Source organism: Nuphar pumila, chromosome 4 (assembly GCF_984573655.1).
Source record: "Nuphar pumila chromosome 4, dmNupPumi1.hap1.1, whole genome shotgun sequence".
NCBI classification, from domain to species: domain Eukaryota; kingdom Viridiplantae; phylum Streptophyta; class Magnoliopsida; order Nymphaeales; family Nymphaeaceae; genus Nuphar; species Nuphar pumila.
This window is the reverse complement of record NC_143252.1, coordinates 120,375,452-120,394,051: the sequence shown is the minus strand read 5'-3', so window position 1 is coordinate 120,394,051 and position 18,600 is coordinate 120,375,452. Positions and strand designations below refer to the sequence as shown.

Sequence of the window (18,600 nt, the reverse complement as noted above, 5' to 3'; positions counted from 1 at the left end):
CGTAATTCCGTCGCTAATGTGCGACAAAATTTTTCTGTCACCAAACACTACAAGAAAAATGCTAATTAGCAACGAAATTAGCGAGAGAATTATTTTGTCGCTAATTAGGGACATAATTAGCGAGATAATTTTTCCCTCGCTAATCCATCGCTAATTAGGGATAAATTAGCGATGAAAAAATTTTGTTGTTAATTCTATCGCTAATTTTTTATTTAAACTGTCCCATCTAAGGTGCAAAATTTTCCCTCTCTCCCTATTCGAAATTTAAACCGATGACTTCTCGAACGATGACGACTTTGTGGCGAAGGAACCTTAGACCAACTCCTAATTGTGAAACTCTAAACTCTATTCGACTGTTATAGAGTTCACAAAAATGTTTATAATCGGTGAACAAAGATAAAATTTTCACAGATCATATATACAAAATTTTGTCAGCTTTTCGTAGCCACAAACCGTTTGTAAAAATTTCTTCGTATGAGGGAGTTAAAAATGTTTTACTACAAACATATCATATTCTATCCCAATTATTACAAAATCGTGCTCAAACTATAAATAGAGCTCAAAATTTTATAAAAGGTAGAAAATTTTGTTAGCTTTCCAACACAATAAAATGCTCATCAAAACTCCTCTGGACAAGAGAGTTATGAGCATTTTACTAGTTGGATGTCTTGCCAAAAAATTGTAATTCTAGGTCTATGCATTCGAGTGGGCCCAAACGGGGTCACCTAAATCTGTATACCCATATTTTTTTGGCATAATTTTGATTAAAAACTAAAATAAAACTATACAACTAAGTCTGATCTACTCTAAATGAGACAAATCATATTTTTTATCAGTCGTTTGGCTAGAAAAATCAACTCGTCTCTCACATGCATTAGTTTCTAAGAAATTAATTCAGAAAAATACATAATTAATGAAATAAATCATAGAATTTATATGCAAATAAAATTCAGAAAAATCTACAAAAATTACAAAGTATCTACATAAATATAATCTACCAACTACAATTAAAAATTGCATGGATCTAACTACGAAATTCACAATTTTCATAAATTTACCAATTTCTTTTCTAAAAAACCCAATATAACTAAAATTGCGATATCTCAACATTTTAACTATAAAAATTCACCATTTTTTTTACAAAGTACTTACAACAACCTACTCTACTAATCCAAATCAATACTTGCAGGAAAATCATGGCATAACTTGCATATTTTCAAAATTTACAAATTTCTTTTTAAGAACCCAGTTTTTGGAAAAAAAACATGTTTTCAAGATGGTTTTCTCTCAAAAAACCACTCTTTTTCCATAGTTTGATAACCCTAAGCAATCCACGTATATGAGGGTTTGTTTAGGGTCTATGCTTATAAAAAAACCCATGGAATTGTACCACAAATTCCGTTTCGCAAGAGGAGTATAGATCACCAAACTTTTTCATCGAAAATCATTGGAGTGAAAACTGTGCCAGCACCGAGCGGACTCAAACCGAGTACCTCCTTCGAAGTGGATGCAATACCTGGCTAAACTCCCTCTAATGGAGTTTTAGATTTCCTCAAATGAATGGAGGGAGGAGGGAAGACAATGGGGAGAAAAGAGAAGAAGATGGGAAATAAGAGAATAGAGAGAGATGAGAGAGAGAGAGAATATAAAAAATACAACAAATAAGGGAGCGGGAAGTGAGCCCTTCTCCAGCCCTTATATGGGCTGGCCAACCCTCCTTAATAATTTCCTTTTCCTCCTTTTTTTTGTTCTTATATTTCGTTACATATATATTTTTGTTAGGTTTTATTTTCTACTTAACTAGGTTTAGGTTGAGGCCTAAGTATAGTCATTCATATGATGTACATAATGTGCATCATATGACATGTAGCTAAGCAAAAGGGGGTCCATGTTGGCTGGACATCCCTCTTTGTTTGGCTACTAACTAAAAAGGTTCCAATAAAGTCAATACTCTTACTTGCATAGCAACATATTTAATGTAGGTTACTATTTATGTTATTTGCACTTGCTATAATTCAGAAGGGATTTCAAAACCACATCCATAGCTCCACGTACATTAGAGTTCAAGGGTTCAACTATAGGATTGACGACACCAGGCTTTCAACACAAAAATATCAAGGTAGATGCCAACCTTGAAACATGTATTATTTTCCAATTAGAAAAAAAAGAACAACTTTTATATTAAACTTAATTTAGCTCTTTAAAACATGCATATACCACCATCGATATTTTATTACAAACCAACAGATTTTGGTATGTAGCACTGAACCAGTAGAATAACTGTAGTCCTTTTTTTTTAATGTGCAAGCCCCATTATACAAGAGTTGAGTAAGGTAAATTATTATTTTTTATAATATCCAAATAATAAAGAAGTAAAAGAATCATATAACGTCCTGCTCGGTGAGAGTAGCATACTTGAACTACTTATCCTAGTGGTTCAGATGATCAAAATCATACCAACTATAGCATACACATAATGCACGAGCTCAATCGAGTTGATCACCCTCCGTATGAAATCATCTTGTCAAGCATAACAAGCTCTAAACTGGATTTAATTTTGCTTGCCAGGTTAGGTGTACAAGCCCCAAGCAAGCTCGTGATGGCCAGAACCACACCATCATACAAATGGCTTTTTCTTTTTAAGCTTTGAGGGAGGCTGCTTTGCTTAGCATACTTAGCTTAGCACACGGTTGAGCTATGCTTGGTAAGGCCAACCATCACACTAAGTTTGCTTAGTCAAGTGAGGTAATTGCCAAATCAATAAAGGAACTCTTCAATGAGGGATTAGGTAGTTACCTAGTGAAAGATAATACAAGGTCAAAGAAAAGGCATCTAGAAAACAAAAGTTGAGCAGGAACCCAATGGCCTTACCAAATCTTACAATGACACAAGGCATAAAACGTGTGATAGAGATCCTCATGAAATCCATAAGGTTTTTAAGTTTCCAAATAGGAATTTCGCTTTGTATTTAGACAAAAATCATGCACCAACCTCATACACACACACACACACACACACACACACACACACACACACACACACACACACACACACACACATATATATATATAATGGAAACTCTCTCAACGTGAATGGTAATGAGAGAGATAGTTTCCCCATGTATGTTGGTTCAAATCAGGACCACCCACGACAACTTTGTGTGAATTAAAATTTTGCAATGGAGGATCGTTCTAGGAACTACATAGCTGTTAACAAAAGGAGCTGATTAACCACCGACCCACCACTCAAACATATCATGCAGCTATGTTAGCTTGTCATATGTTGTAGGTCCTAAAGAATAGTAAGATGCCAATAATGAATTACATCAATAAATAAAACAAGAAGGAAAACAAGAATGAATATGACGCTTGGGTGGGTTCTTGTTTGGTTTTGAATTCTTAATTCAATTTAAAAATCTGAATTTTACCAAAAATGTGATTCAAAATTTTAAATTCACCTTAAATTCTAAATGTCATTTAAGCCTAAATTAACTTTGAATCTTTAATAAAATTCAAATCTTAACAAATTCAAATGTGAATTTAAATGAAACGACATTAAATAAACTTGAATTAGATTTAAGTGTAAATAGATTTCATCTATAAATTTTTTTGAACTTCCATTTATGTAAATTATTTATTTTTAATATTCTTAAGGGTTAATTCAAATTCTTCAGAAATAATTTCTATTTTTTTTGAAAATCAATGGGGTTGATGAGACCCTATGGCGTGTAGGGGTTCTTTTTCATCATTTTTAAGTTTTTCTAAACCCTACATACCCTCTAGTGGATTTCTTGGCTAGAACTTGGGAATTGAAATTAAAATCCAAGAATTTTAGAAAAAGCCTTGAAATTGTTAGGTATTACATCCAAATTCAAATCCCAATCTGCCCTAAATTCATAAATCGAAATTCACTTTTGATAAACTCTAGAAACTAAAATCAAAATTCAATAAGACTCCTAATTCAAATTCAATTTCAATCCGAATTTGAATTATCGAATCGGAATTCATATTGATAAAACTTCAGAATTTGAAATCAAAATTCAATAAAACTTTAAATTTAAAATACACACTTGGTTCGAATCCTGTCTAATATTTAAAACTCAAATTATGATCTGATAAAAATCAAAACCCTGATTAAGAATAAATTTTCAACTCGAAATTTATTATAAATATCAATTAGTACTTGAATTATAATTAAATTTTTAACTTAATTTCAAATAATGTTTTAACCTTAATTTACTTTATTTCTCATAAAGTATCAAAAGTTATGAGTTTTACACTAGGATCCATTCTCATGCATGTTTATAGTACATGTGACTCACCCAAGATATGTAACCGATTTAAAAAAAAAAGTTTTTTCACTATTTTTTGCCAATTTATTTGGCTAAGGTAGTTCCTTTCTTGAACTAGGTTCTATGGGGCTCCTCTTGGCTAAGAGTGCTTGAGTGTAAGCCGACTCCCTAGAACTTATTTCAGTAGAACAATATCTTTTGAATTGGTCTTCGATGGTTTTTTCATGAATTTTGTTCTAAGGGACTATTAAACATTGATGTTTGCACAGGCTGTTAGAGCTTAATTCAGTTAAGGCAATGCTTTAAATGAAGTCTCAGATTAAATTGTGTATTAAAAAAATTGTCAAAATTTTGGTTAAATTTTTGGGTCTTTATAAATTTGGTATCAGAGCCTAGGCATAATTCTTTGGGACACCTTTATGCCTTTGGGAAAAGACAAATTTGGTGTTAGAAACCTAGAAATATGATTCATTGGGAGTGCTCTAGCTTAGGATTGATGAGAGTTAGTTCACAGCTTGTCCATGCATCCGACATCACATTGTAAGTATCTCTAGATCATAGTTTAACTTCATTATATGATTGCATATAAACACTTGTATGAATCATAGAACTTAGAAACAAGAACTCTAGGTACATCACAACATAGAATATAAAACATAGGATAAAATACTCATATGAATTTTTAACATTTATATAGATGGCATGGGTTGGACATTGTAATGATATCATGGACACATTGACCATTCTGACAAAGGTCATAAACAACCATGCAGACTATGGGAGACAACTTACAACAAGTTGCCCAAGACTAACCGAATATAGGTGGAGGGTTCACCTACAATAAGTTCATGGACATGGGTCCTCTCGCCTTCACTGAAAAGACAGACCCGAAAGTGACAAAGACGTGAATCAGAGAGATCAAAAGGATCTTTCGAGTCCTCAATGTCCCAGATGAACGTAATGTCAACTTTGGGACATATCATCTGAAGGAACACACAGAATGTTGGTGGGAGACTATGCATCAAGTTAAATTCCAGAATGAACAGGTCGCATGGGAAATTTTTTTTTAAAGTCTTCTATTCGACATACTTTTGAAAGCATGAGAGGAGCCAAAAGATGCAAAAATTTCTAGACCTGTAACAAAGCGGAGCGACACTGCGAGTATATTACCAAGCTTCAAGGCATAGAACAATACTGCCTGAATGTTTGTACGATGGAGGAAGAGCAGGCGATGAAGTTCACACAGGACCTAAAACTGGCCTTGCGGACCAATGTCTATACTCGGGGACCAAAGTTGCTCGATAAGGTTATCAAGGCAGCCACACTATTGGATGATGACTGGGTAGAATCACAGAAGTCCTACCTGCCCAGATTTGTGTAGTAGACTACGGGTTAGAGGAGTTAGCCCAAGAAGAACCATGGGGGAAAGAAATTCATTCTCCCTGCTAAGAGGCAGAAACAAAAGTAGCAAGGAGGAGCCCAGCCACAACAATGACCGAACCCAAAGTGCTCGAAGTACCACTGTAACCACTCTGGATAACCATGTCATTAAGAGACCAGCACCTGCCTTTATTGCAGAAAGATGGGTCACAACATCAAGAAATGCCTCAAGAAGAAGGCAGACAAATGGACAATTGAGAAACCACATTAACAACAACAACAACAACCATAGTAGTAGCACCAGAAGCAAGCCACATAGAAGGTAGCAAGTCGAGTCTATGCCACCTCAACCGAGCAATCACAAAGAGGCAATTTGGTGTAAGGTACAATACTAATCACTAATCAAGTGTCTCTCATTTTATTTGATTGTGGTGTGACTCATTCATTCATATATGTGAATTTTGTTAAACAATTGAGTGTATATATTGAGTCGTTGAACCATGCACTAGAAGTATACAACCCTGTAGGATACAATTCTTTATGCGTGACATATATACCAAACATAGATGTCATGGTGGGTGGGCAAAGTATGATTGTTGACTTGACCTTGCTCGATATGATGGAATATGATGTCATATTAGGCATGGACTGGTTGTACATGTAAGATCCACAAATTTCCTAAAATTTTAATCAAAATAAATAGAATTTATATGTGGAAAATTTAATTTATGAAAATATTGATCAATTAGGTGACTTAATATTTATCCTGGCTAATTAAGATTTATTAGCATTTATTGAATTAAATATTAAGCATTAATTATTAAGAATAATTAATTAGTCTTTATTTGGTAATTAATCATCAGTTAATTATAAACTATGCCTAATTAATATTAAGTAGATAATTATATTTAAATTATTTGTTAATTTGTGAATTTTCGATAAGAAGAAGTTAGCAAAATATTAAAAAAAAGTTAATATTCTTTTTAGAGTTTGGATCTAGCTTGGGTTTGGACCGGATCCAAATCCAATTAGAGTTGGATCTAATTAGAAGATCCAAAGTAGAAATTTCATAACTTGGAATTTCTAAAAATAATATAATACACAGTATGGAAATTTCATAATTTTGAGTGTTAAAAAGTAATAGCAAGAAAAATTAAAACTTGCAAATAATATAATATATCAAAAAGGTAACTAGAAGTTATAACTAGTTGGAATGAAACCAACTAGAGCCCAACCAAGGGGGGATGATTTTGGCTTAGTCCCTACCTTGGTGAGTGTGAAGGGTGAAAGCCAATGAGATTCCACATGGATCCCAATATAGGATCTCTAAAATTCTTTGAAAAGACAAAAATGAAAAAGACTAGAAATGATAGCTTTTTGTAGCTTACTAAATATGTGAAAGTCTTCACATGACTAGGAGAAGTCAACTGTCAACCTTGGGAATATCTTTTGAGATGAGGGATAGACTCCATCTCAACCCTTCATCTCCCTTCATATAAACTCAACCACACATCTCACCTACACATGAGTAATTGCCTATCAATACCTCTCAAAAAGTAGAAGAAAGGCATTTTAGAGCTCTCTCTTATTCTCTCTTCCTCTCCCAATATTTTTGAGTTTTCTCTCTTCTTTCTACTCAAGTGTAGTGTAGGGTACCTTAGAAGAACTGTACTCTACAAAAGTTATGGTTAAAGAGCAAAGTTTGAGATACGATCCAAATCACCACTCCAACTTCAAAAGGATAAGTTAATCTTTCATTCTTTGCATTTTGATTTTTATTTAAAGCTCTTCCTTCTTCCAAACCATACAACATGCATTCTTGTAATGCATGTGGGTATGAAAAAAGATTGTTTATGGATGAAACCATAAATATTCATTTTATGTAGTTTCTTCTTTGATATATATGTTTTTAGTATAAATTCTATGGTCGAAAATAGATGTTCACCAATATTAATGGTGCTTTATCATTTCGATCCATGAATCATGATAGAGAATGGATGTAAGGTATTTCATGTTGTTTTATCCGTCGAAAGGACTTGTTTTTACATCATTCTTATCTTATATCATTTTCTTCTAGCCATTCATGGTTTAAAACACCTTATGCAATTGTCTCATCAAGCATTGTGTATTTATAAAGTCAATCATGTTGAGAACCGAGTTTATACAATACGTGGTGTGTGTTCTCATTTTCGAGATACACCTACGGTGAAAAATCATTGGATATGCATTATGTCTTGAGTGATAACTTTTCAAAACTCGATCATAATTAAAATGTGGTTCATACACGAGACTTGCATTTTTGAGATTTAGTTATGGAAAGAAAGATGATTTCATAACTCATTCATAGTTAGAATATGACTTATATATAAGATTTGTATTTGAGAAATGCATTCATAGAAGGAAATGCGAATTCGTAACTCATTCATGGTTAGAATGTAATCCACATATATAATTTTATATTTTTAAGAATTATTCATGAAATGAGCTAAGAGTTCATATCTCATTCATGATTAGAATGTGATTAATTCTTAAATATTTCTTCTTTTTCGAGATTCATACTTGGAAGAAATGTGATTTTCGAAACTCAATCATTGTCAAGAATATGATTCATGCATAAGTTAGTATTTTCGAAACTCCTCGTGACTTGGGAGTTGATGTATATGTGGTTTAAAAATAAAAATAAAAAATATATATGTTTAGGCTTTTGGCAAGAGACTAAGCTCTTGGTGGCCGGATCATCCTGAACCGTGCTCACGATTCAGACCGGGTCTGTTTTAGGCAAGACCTGACAGGTCTGAACCAAGACACAGTTCAGACCTGGATAGATTAGGTCAGCCAGACCGGCCTGAATCGATTCACTCAGTTCAAGCCAGTCTGTGACTAACAAGTTCAAATCGGCCAAACCAAGTGAATCCGTTCAACTTAGGTCTGAACCTAGTCCAATAGTCTGGTCTGTCTAGACTAGGACTGTGTTGGCTGGGGTAGACCAAATGGTTAGCTTATGATCTGTATTACTAAAAAAAAAACAAAGAAAGAAAAATTCTTAGAAAGAAAATATTTGTTTAAAATGCCTATCATACATGTGTGTGAATTCATGTGTTTATAAACTGATATCTAAGTACATACGTGGTATGCATATGTGTTCAACAGATGGTCTAGGCATATACTTATGAACTAATGCCTAAGTGCACACATGGTATGCATATGTGTTTCAAACATGTTCAATCTATTGCATAAGTGCATACATGGTATGCATATGGATTCAACAAATTTGGTCTATATGTATACTCATAAACTATTACTTAAGTACATAAGTACAATGCACATGTGCTCAAATGGATTTGGTTTATGCATAGGTACATATGTGGTATGCATATAGGAAACATGTTTTGCATCCATATATTAGTCATCAAAGGAAAAATGAATTATGTGATGAAATGACTTATGCATTGCATAAAATGCCTATGTGAAGGAATGTTTATGCCTATGAAATGTTTATGTTTATGCCAAAATGCAATATGATAAAATGCATACGACATGTCTATGTGAGCATGTTTGTAACATAATGCATTGTAATAAGATGCATAAGAAATGTTTATGGGAGCTTGTTATGCTATACTACAATATGATAATATGCATGTAAAACATCTATGTGAGCATGTTTTTGCCAATATGCAACAAGGTAAGATGCATATGAAATGAATGGATATGTTTTTCTTCAAAACTTGCATGGCCTACATTAATAACATATGATGCATAAGAAAAGCACTTGATAATGATATGAAATAAATTGTCATGTAATGTGTTTTCGAATGCCACACAAATTGGCCTTGAGGTGCATAGCATGCTGTAGAAATGCATTGATATACATTAGACAATTAAACTGCAATTTTATGTCTTACACTATACTATGAAATATTGAGGCATAAGTGAACATCATGAACTCGTGTGTGGACATTCCCTGATATATGAAATGAATGTTGAAATGCATAGCTGGATAATGCTCTCTTATGAGCTTGGGTGGGTTGTGAACCCACAAATTGTGAAAGAAAGTCTCACTTCGCATGCATACATGCACACATTAAAGATTTTTGTTATTGCCTTTACCAACGAGGTGCTCATATGGGCTAAAGGTGTTAGAGCACATGAATAGGTTGGGCATAAACCATGTTATGACATGTATACTGCCCTGAGAGGAGTATTGAGGCTATTGAACCTATTTACCACGTGAAGCGATGGCATGATGTACTAGCCATCCTAATAAAGATGAGACCGTCCATGAAACATATTCATACAGTTGGTTCACCTTAGAGAGGGTAGAACGATACAACCTCGAGTGATGATATCGCATGTAGGTTTTATCTACATGTCATACTGATTTGAATTAAGGAAAAAAGGCATCCTTGGACCTCTAATCACTCGGAGTTAGGAAAGTTAGGGTTGGCCAAAAGTGGTATACCTTAGCTACTGCAGTAGTAGGGATTGTAATCCACTTTACCCTTGCATAGACAATCTCTTAGTCATGGACTACTCGCTTGGGTGTGCTTATACGGTCTGTAGGTACTATGGCAAAAATACAACAATGACATAAATAGTATAATATACTCTAGCAAACACGATGCCAACTACCTCTGTGTACCTAGAAGTTATAATCAAGAGAAACAAAAGTTTATTAGCACTGCTAACTATCTAACTTAGTTATTGCATATCCATGTTATATGACTCATGATGATTATCTACTTGATATTCCATCTTATGATATTCAATGCTAAGGCTCACATGTATTATTTGCATCTATATTGCTCATATGACTATTAGACTGTGACCACATGATAGCATGTTATGATATCCATGATAGATGCTTTGATATTCTTCATTATGTATATGAATGTGGATTTGCTTACCGGCTCGTAAGAGTTTTGACCATGTTTCATGGGTGCAGGTGATGAATAAGGAAGCAATGTGAGGGCACAATGTAGCGGCGAGGCTAGGAACAATCATTTTCTAATCGTCTTGGTGATCTTAGGGCAACTTTTATGTGTCTTAATTTATTTGAGATATTTTTATTTCTATTGCAAAACTCATATTTCCATTTCTGAACTATATTATGAAATTTGAATGAAATCATTTTTCTTAATTATGTGAGTAAGGGATGGATCTGGTTCTAATGAGAACTAGGTCCAGCCCCATTCAATTGTTTTATTTCTGCAACCCGCCAGAATTGTCTGACTTTTAAAATCCATATATATCCGCTATGCTATCTTTATTTTAAAAAAATTTATTAGTTAAAATTTTATATTTTCTAAGTTAGAAATTTTGGGGCGTTACAACTTTGGTATTAAAGCGAAATTAGAAAAAAATGGTTCAAGGTTGGTAAAACATCGATAATAGTACTGTGAGTATCACTAACTTTAAGTTCATTACTTTGTTTTGTGTTAAATGATTATGATTTACTTGTGATGAACTTGGGAGAGTAACATGTGTTTAGATGTCTTGGGAAGAGATATGTAACATGATGCTAGGGACATTATAAGACCTAGCTCAAGGTATTGAACATATAAATTAGGTCGTCCAAACGGTCTCATGTAGCATCCAGATGCTCATACAGGAGGCACAATCCCGTAGAAGATGTCATATGGACCACATGTGATAGATTTGTCGACGAGAATTGAGCGAGTGTATTTATTATGGCATAAGGAGACATATCATAGACGAATGTCAACTGAAGACTGAACATGAAAGGTGGCAAGGAAATGTAGGCATACTCGAGGATGTGATTTCCCGAGTCAGTCCAGTACCAGTACCTCTAATAATAGAGGATCCAAATATGATGAGTTAGGAAGTGGGACCGGATTCACCTATTTACACACTAGCATCCCCTGTTTACTCCCCGACTACATTTATTACTCCCCTTGGTTTGCCACAATACACACCAGCATCACCACCATATTCTTCAATGCCTAAGTTGAGGTGTACCATGAACAAGATTGAATACCACAAGCATTATACCAACCACCAATAGGATGTAGAGACACTCCAATTTTTTTAGGAGTTAGAAACTCCTAGTTTATTTAGTAGAACCAAAAGTACTACCTTTATGGTCAATATCACTCCAGTAGAACCAAAAGCTATGTTGATAGAGCAACTAGACGTGGTACGAGAATTTTCAGATGTGTTTCCGAAGGAGTTACCTGGACTCCCTCCGCAGCGAGAAGTTGAGTTCAATATTGAGTTATTGTTTAGACCAACACCAATTTTCAAGGCATCATACCATATGGCGCCAACTGAACTCGAGGAGTTGAAGAAACAACTGCAAGAACTAATTAACCAAGGATTCATTTGACCGAGTGTATCTTCCTAGGGTGCATCAATATTATTGTAAAGAAGAAGGATAAAACAATGAGATTGTGCATTGACTACAGGATGCTTAATCAGACTACCATCAAGAATAAGTATCTATTGCCACATATCGAAGATTTATTCGATCAATTGCAGAAGGCTAAAGTATTTTCAAAGATCGACCTTAGGTTTGGGTACCATCAACTCAGAATTAAAGATAATGATATTCAAAAGACTGCCTTTCAAATAAGGTACATGCATTACGAGTTTATAGTGATGCCTTTAAAACTCACTAATGCGCTTGCAACCTTCATGGATCTTATGAATCGAGTGTTCTGACCATATGTGGATATGTTCATAATCGTATTCATCGATGATATCTTGATTTACTATGAGAATTTGGAGCAACATCGAAAACATCTGGGGATTGTATTAGGAATCCTTAAGGAGCACCAATTGTTTGCTAAGTTCTCTAAGTGTAAATTTTGGCTCAAGAAAGTCATGTTCTTGGGTCATGTGATATCCAAAGACGGAGTGTTTGTGGATCCTGTTAAAGTGGAAGTTGTACTCGATTAGAAGCAACCAAAGAATGTCAACGACATCTGAAGTTTTCTTGAATTAACATGATACTACCGAAGATTCATTCAAGATTTTTCCAGAATTACCTTGTCTATGATGAAGCTCCAATGTAAAGGAATCAAGTTCGAATGGACAGACAAATGCAAGGAAAGTTTCTAAAGTCCGAAGACAAAGCTCACTACAACTCTTGTCTTGGCTTTGCCTTCTAGTCGAGGTAGCTTTGTGGTGTACACAAACGCCTGTGAAATAGGTTTGGGTTGTGTGTTGATGCATAACAAGAAGGTTATAGCTTATGCATCTTGACAGTTAATGATTTATAAACGGAACTATCCACACATGATTTAGAGCTAGCAGCTATAGTGTTTGCGCTAAGGCTTTGGCGACAATACTTGTATGAAGAGAAGTTCAAAGTTTTTATAGATCATAAGAGTCTCAAATATTTATTCTCTTAGAAATAGCTAAATATAAGACAACAATGTTGGTTAGAATTTATCAAGGACTATGAATTTACCTTATCCTACCACCCAGGAAAGGCAAATGTTATAACAGATGCACTTAGCTGCAAATTTGGTAGCATTTTGGCTAGTCATGTGAGAAGTTATAAGCTCATTGAGGATTTCATTGCTTAGAAACTCTTTTCATTTAATCATAAAGTTATCAGTTGTCTTGTTTGACCATACAATCTGAGATTCTCTCGAGAATCATTGCAGAATAGAAGCATGATGCTCAATACGAAAAGCTGAAAGCATGAGTGCAAGAGGAAGGTACATCTTTTCATATTGACAATGATGAAAGTATTTGAATAGAGGGATGACTGTGGATGCAAGATAACCCTATGTTAAGGAAAAAAATTCTTGATAAAACCCATAAGACCAAACACACCATTCACCCTGGAGGTACTAAGATATTTAAAGACCCGCAACAGAAATATTGGTGGAATGGCATGAAAAGAGACATAGCAGTGTATGTCTCAAGATGCTTAACTTGTTAATAAATTAAGATTGGGCACTAAAGACCTGGTGGGATAATGCAGAAAATTGAGATTTCTTAATGAAAATGGGAAGACATTATCATGGACTTTGTGGTAGGTCTACCAAGGACCCATAAGAAACATAATGCGATATAGGTTATAGTCGACAAACTCACTAAGTCTGCTCACTTTTTACCTATCAGGATCAATCAACTTCTTGAGAGCCTGACTGATGTGTATGTCGAGGAGATTATGAGGTTACACGAAGTACCAATTTTGATCATTTTAGACCGTGATTCATGGTTCATATCATGATTTTAGGGACAATTACAACAAGCTTTGGGTACGAAGCTAAAGTTTAGTACCGTGTTTCACCCTCAGACTGATGGTCAGTCAGAAAGAATGATTCAAACCTTAGAAGACATACTGTGAGCCTATATGCTAGAGTGGAAGGGTGACTGAGATATGTATTTGAGCTTAGTAGAATTTACAGACAACAATAGCTATCACGCAAGTATTGGAATGGCTTCATGTGAAGATTTGTATAGATGGCCCTACAGATCACCAACTTACTTGAATGATATTGGTGAGCAATCGACTGAATCACCAATGGTATTGCAATACTTCACCCAGCAAGTGCAAAAAATCTGAGATAGGCTGAAAGCTACCCAGGATCGAAAGAAGAGTTATGCCAACCAACGACATCGGGAACTCACTTTTGTTGAAGAAAATATAGTCTTTGTGAAAGTATCTCCTACTAAAAGCGTGTTCAAATTCAGGAAGAAGGGTAAGTTAAGTTTGAGATTCGTTAGACCATTCAAAATCTTAGAACAGATTGACGAAGCAACATATCACGTGGAGTTACCACCAGAGTATGCCCAAATTCATAATGTCTTACATGTATCAATATTGTGAAAATATATTTACGACCCTTCTCACGTCATCAAATATGATGACATGAAAGTACAAGAGGAGTTAACCGTGTCAGAACAACCGATAGAAACCATTGATCATCAAAATCGAGTTTTGTGATCGAAGGCGATTTCATTAGTCAAAGTACATTGGCAACACCATGGCATTGAGGAATGCATATGGGAACTTGAAGCCAATATGAGAGAATAATATCCTAACCTTTTTGCCTAACTATATAATAAGATTTTGCGGACGAAATCCTTTTTAAGGCGGGTAGGATGTAAGATCCACAAATTTCTTAAAATTTTAATCAAAATAAATAGAATTTCTATGTGGCAAATTCAATTTATGAAAATATTGATCAATTAGGTGACTTAATATTTATCCTAGCTAATTAAGATTTATTAGCATTTGTTGAATTAAATATTAAGTAGTAATTATTAAGAATAATTAATTAGTATTTATTTGATAATTAATCAATAGTTAATTATAAAATATGTTAATTAATATTAAGTGGATAATTATATTTGAATTATTTGTTAATTTATGAATTTTTTATAAGAAGAAGTTGTTAAAATACTAAAAAAGAAATTCAATATTATTTTTAGAGTTTGGATCTAGCTTGGGTTTAGATTAGATCCAATTGGAGTCAGATCCAAAGTAAAAATTTCATAACTTGGAGTTTCTAAAATTAATATAAGACCCAATATGGAAATTCCATAATTTGGTGTTTATAAAAGTAATAACAAGAAAAATTAAAACTTGCAAATAATATAATATATCAAAAAAGTAACTAAAAGTTAGAACTTGTCGGAATGGAACCAACTAGAGCCCAACTAAGGGGGGGGGGGGGGGGTTGGCTTAGTCCTTACCTTGGTGAGTGTTAAGAGTAAGAGCCAATGAGATTCCATATGAATCTCAACGTAGGATCTCTACAATTCTTAAGAAAAACAAAAATGAAAATAACTAGAAATGATAGCTTTTTGTGGCTTACCAAATATGTGAAAGTCTTCACATGACTAGAAAAAGTTAAGGGTCAACCTTGAGAGTATCTTTTGAGAGGAGGGTTAAACTCCATCTTAACCCTCCATCTCCTTTCACGTAAGTTCAACCACGTCTCACCCACATGAGCAATTGCCTATAAATACCTCCAAAAAAATAGAAGAGAGGCATTTTCTCTCTCTCTCTCCCAACTTTTTTGTGTTTTCTTTCTTATTTTCACTAAGTGTAGTGTAGGATACTTTAGAGGGACTACTCTGCACAAGTTGTGGTTGAAGAGCAAAGTTTGATATAGGATCCAAAGCACTACTCCAACTTGCATTTTGATTTTGATTTAAAGCTCATCCTCCTTCCAAACCATAGAAACATCATTCTTGTAATGCATGTGGTTATAGCATAAGAAATTTCAGCTTCTTATCTTGACAGTTTATTTTTCACGATGCAGCTTGGTGGACCTTACTGGCAAGTGCCTTTAGGAAGGAGAGATTCTACCACAGCCAGTGTGGACTCTGCAAACAAGGACATCCCTGCACCCACAAGCAGCCTCTCTGACCTCGTCTCAGCATTCCAAGCCCAAGGGTCTCAACCAACAGGATCTAATTGCACTGTCAGGTGTGCGCACACCATTGGCCAAGCACGTTGCCCGCTCTTTAGGAACTGGATCTACAGTGAGACCAATGTGGATTCAACTTTTGCGACTGACCTTCAAGAGTCATGCCCATCCTCCGGTGGCAATAACAACCTCTCCCACTTTCTTTCTCAAGAGACTTTGCAAACGCAATGGTGAAGATGGGGAACATAAACCCTCTGACAGGAACTAGTGGCAAGGTTTTGCCTAAACTACTGCAGGAAGGTGAACTGAGGAGAGGATTAGGATGTTTTAATTATGTTATGAAGTAGAGAAGCCTATCAAGGGGAGCACAAATGAATGTCTATTGTGATCAGATGATATTAGATGTGACTGTATGGCCGGTTTAAGTAAATGCTATTGAAACTTAATATTATCAAGATAATGATGTGCTTCCTGGCTATGTTGGGTTTTCATTGATATCCATTATCCATTTTGGTTACAATTTAATTCTTTCATATATCTCTTGCGCATATAAATTAACATGTCAATTTTTTTTTTCTATTTTACAATGAGGAACCCACCGAAGATCGGGGATCGATTGGGCTCTACCATCAATGGTGAACTCCAAGAATGAAATTGGCCCCACAGTTGCACTCACGATAAATTCATGGGCTCTACCAGCTCAACTCTTGGTTGGTTCGGGCCAGGCTTGAGTCTTATTGAAAGTGAGGCCTGTGGGTTGGTTCAGGCCCTTCAAACCCAACTAGTAATCAGGCCAGGCACTGTTGAGATCTTGTTTTGGCCCTATGCACCGTTTACTAGTAGGGCTGGGTTGAGCCCAACTCTATTGGATGGCAGCCAAAACCCAGCCCAACTCGGGTGACATGTCACCACTGTTACCTGTTACCGGAGTATACATATAGAATTAGGTGTACGTGGACATCATGGATAAAAATGTAATTCGACATGCCGGATTCTGGCATTAGATGTAGGATGCAAATGGGTCAGATCCAGTATTTTTTGCTGTGCTGGATCCGATTCCGATTCTGATCTCCATATATTTAGCTGTTCCGGAGTTTGCATCCCTAATTAGATGGTCCGATTGTTCCTGTAGTACATCTGCAATGCTGAAATGCCATGAAGTCACTCTGTTGTTGTTGTTGTGCATTATCACCTTCACAAGTTAAATGTCAACACTCACATATTTAAAACCCATAATTCTGTAAATAATCCAACCTCCCCAAACACAGACAGCAGTGGGGTCGTCTTCCTCACAATTATGCCTACTGAAATTCTCTTGGCACACCGTCCAAACCTCTCTTTTGCTCTAGCCAAGGCCAATCATCATGGAAAACTCTGTTCCTTGCACTCCAAACTCAGAAAACCACAATGTGTGCACTCCATCCATTTCCATACAACCACTTGGTTTCCAAGGCACACATTTCCCACCAAACTTGGTCATGATGTGGTACCAAACAGCACTGAACTATTCTTATCTCAATCGTTTTTAACTTGTTTTTTAATGATTTGTAGGAAACTATCTAGAATAGAAGGCAGCTAGGCTTACTAGTGTATCTTATATAGTTATATGTTTCTCATCATATTTCTTCTTAGTTATCACATGTTTGATGCCACTAAGAAATTGGTTTTGGTGATCACTACTATTCTATTTGAAACGCAGGGCCAGGAATGTTCCACTGCACAATGGCCTTCTCATACCATTAGACAGGGACATGGGACCCAACTGCTGTTTTGGATGCCAAAGACGACATTTGGCACGTCTGGCGGCGTGGTTTTACAATAACCTGTAAAGATGGGTTTACCTGGCGGCATGGCACATCATGGATGAGACAGAATTTTCTACAGAATGAGCTATTCATCTCCCTAAAGAGGCTTATGCATCTCCTTGACTTTGTTGTAATAAGCATGACTCCTTTACTTTGTTGGAACCAACCGCTGCAATAACAAGGCTAGAAATATGATAACTAAACAATACGGATGTAATCTACATGTTTGGCTTTATAAGAACCCACTCTTGAGTCATCCAATTTTGATGCATAAACCAGATTTTTTTAAGGCTTTAAAATCAATGGTTCATAATCTTCATAAATATTCAAGCATTCAAAAATCACATTTTTTCATCCAAAAATACATGATCCAATGAATTCACCGTGCCAAGCACAACCACATGGTGGGATTTGCAAAAAAGTATTGAAAATGCCCATATTTCTAGTTCTCATATTCTAATGACTCGTATATAGAATAACCAGAGTAGCATGTTGAGGAGCTTTTGTTTGGCACACTTTTTGACAATAACCCTATTTTTCCACCTAGTTTTAGACTTCAAAGAAGCGACCAGAATGAATTACAAATTACCATTATGTGAAGGTCCCACCAATAAAACATAACAAAAAACTTTTGTTATTTCTACCTCGTTGCCTCCTACCAAGCTGGTGCCAAACAGTTTAAAGAGGAAAGAAGAATATCAACTCCAGGTAACTTGCTCAATTGCAATTCGGTCCAATTCAGTAAAGCCCACAATGGAACCAAATCCTACTT

The 18,600-nt window shown here is 35.3% G+C and overlaps 1 pseudogene; it reads left to right on the top strand.

The window, feature by feature from the left end:
- Positions 1-15,909: 15,909 nt before the first annotated feature.
- LOC149840828 (peroxidase 4 pseudogene) lies at positions 15,910-16,257 on the top strand (annotated as a pseudogene).
- Positions 16,258-18,600: the final 2,343 nt, after the last annotated feature.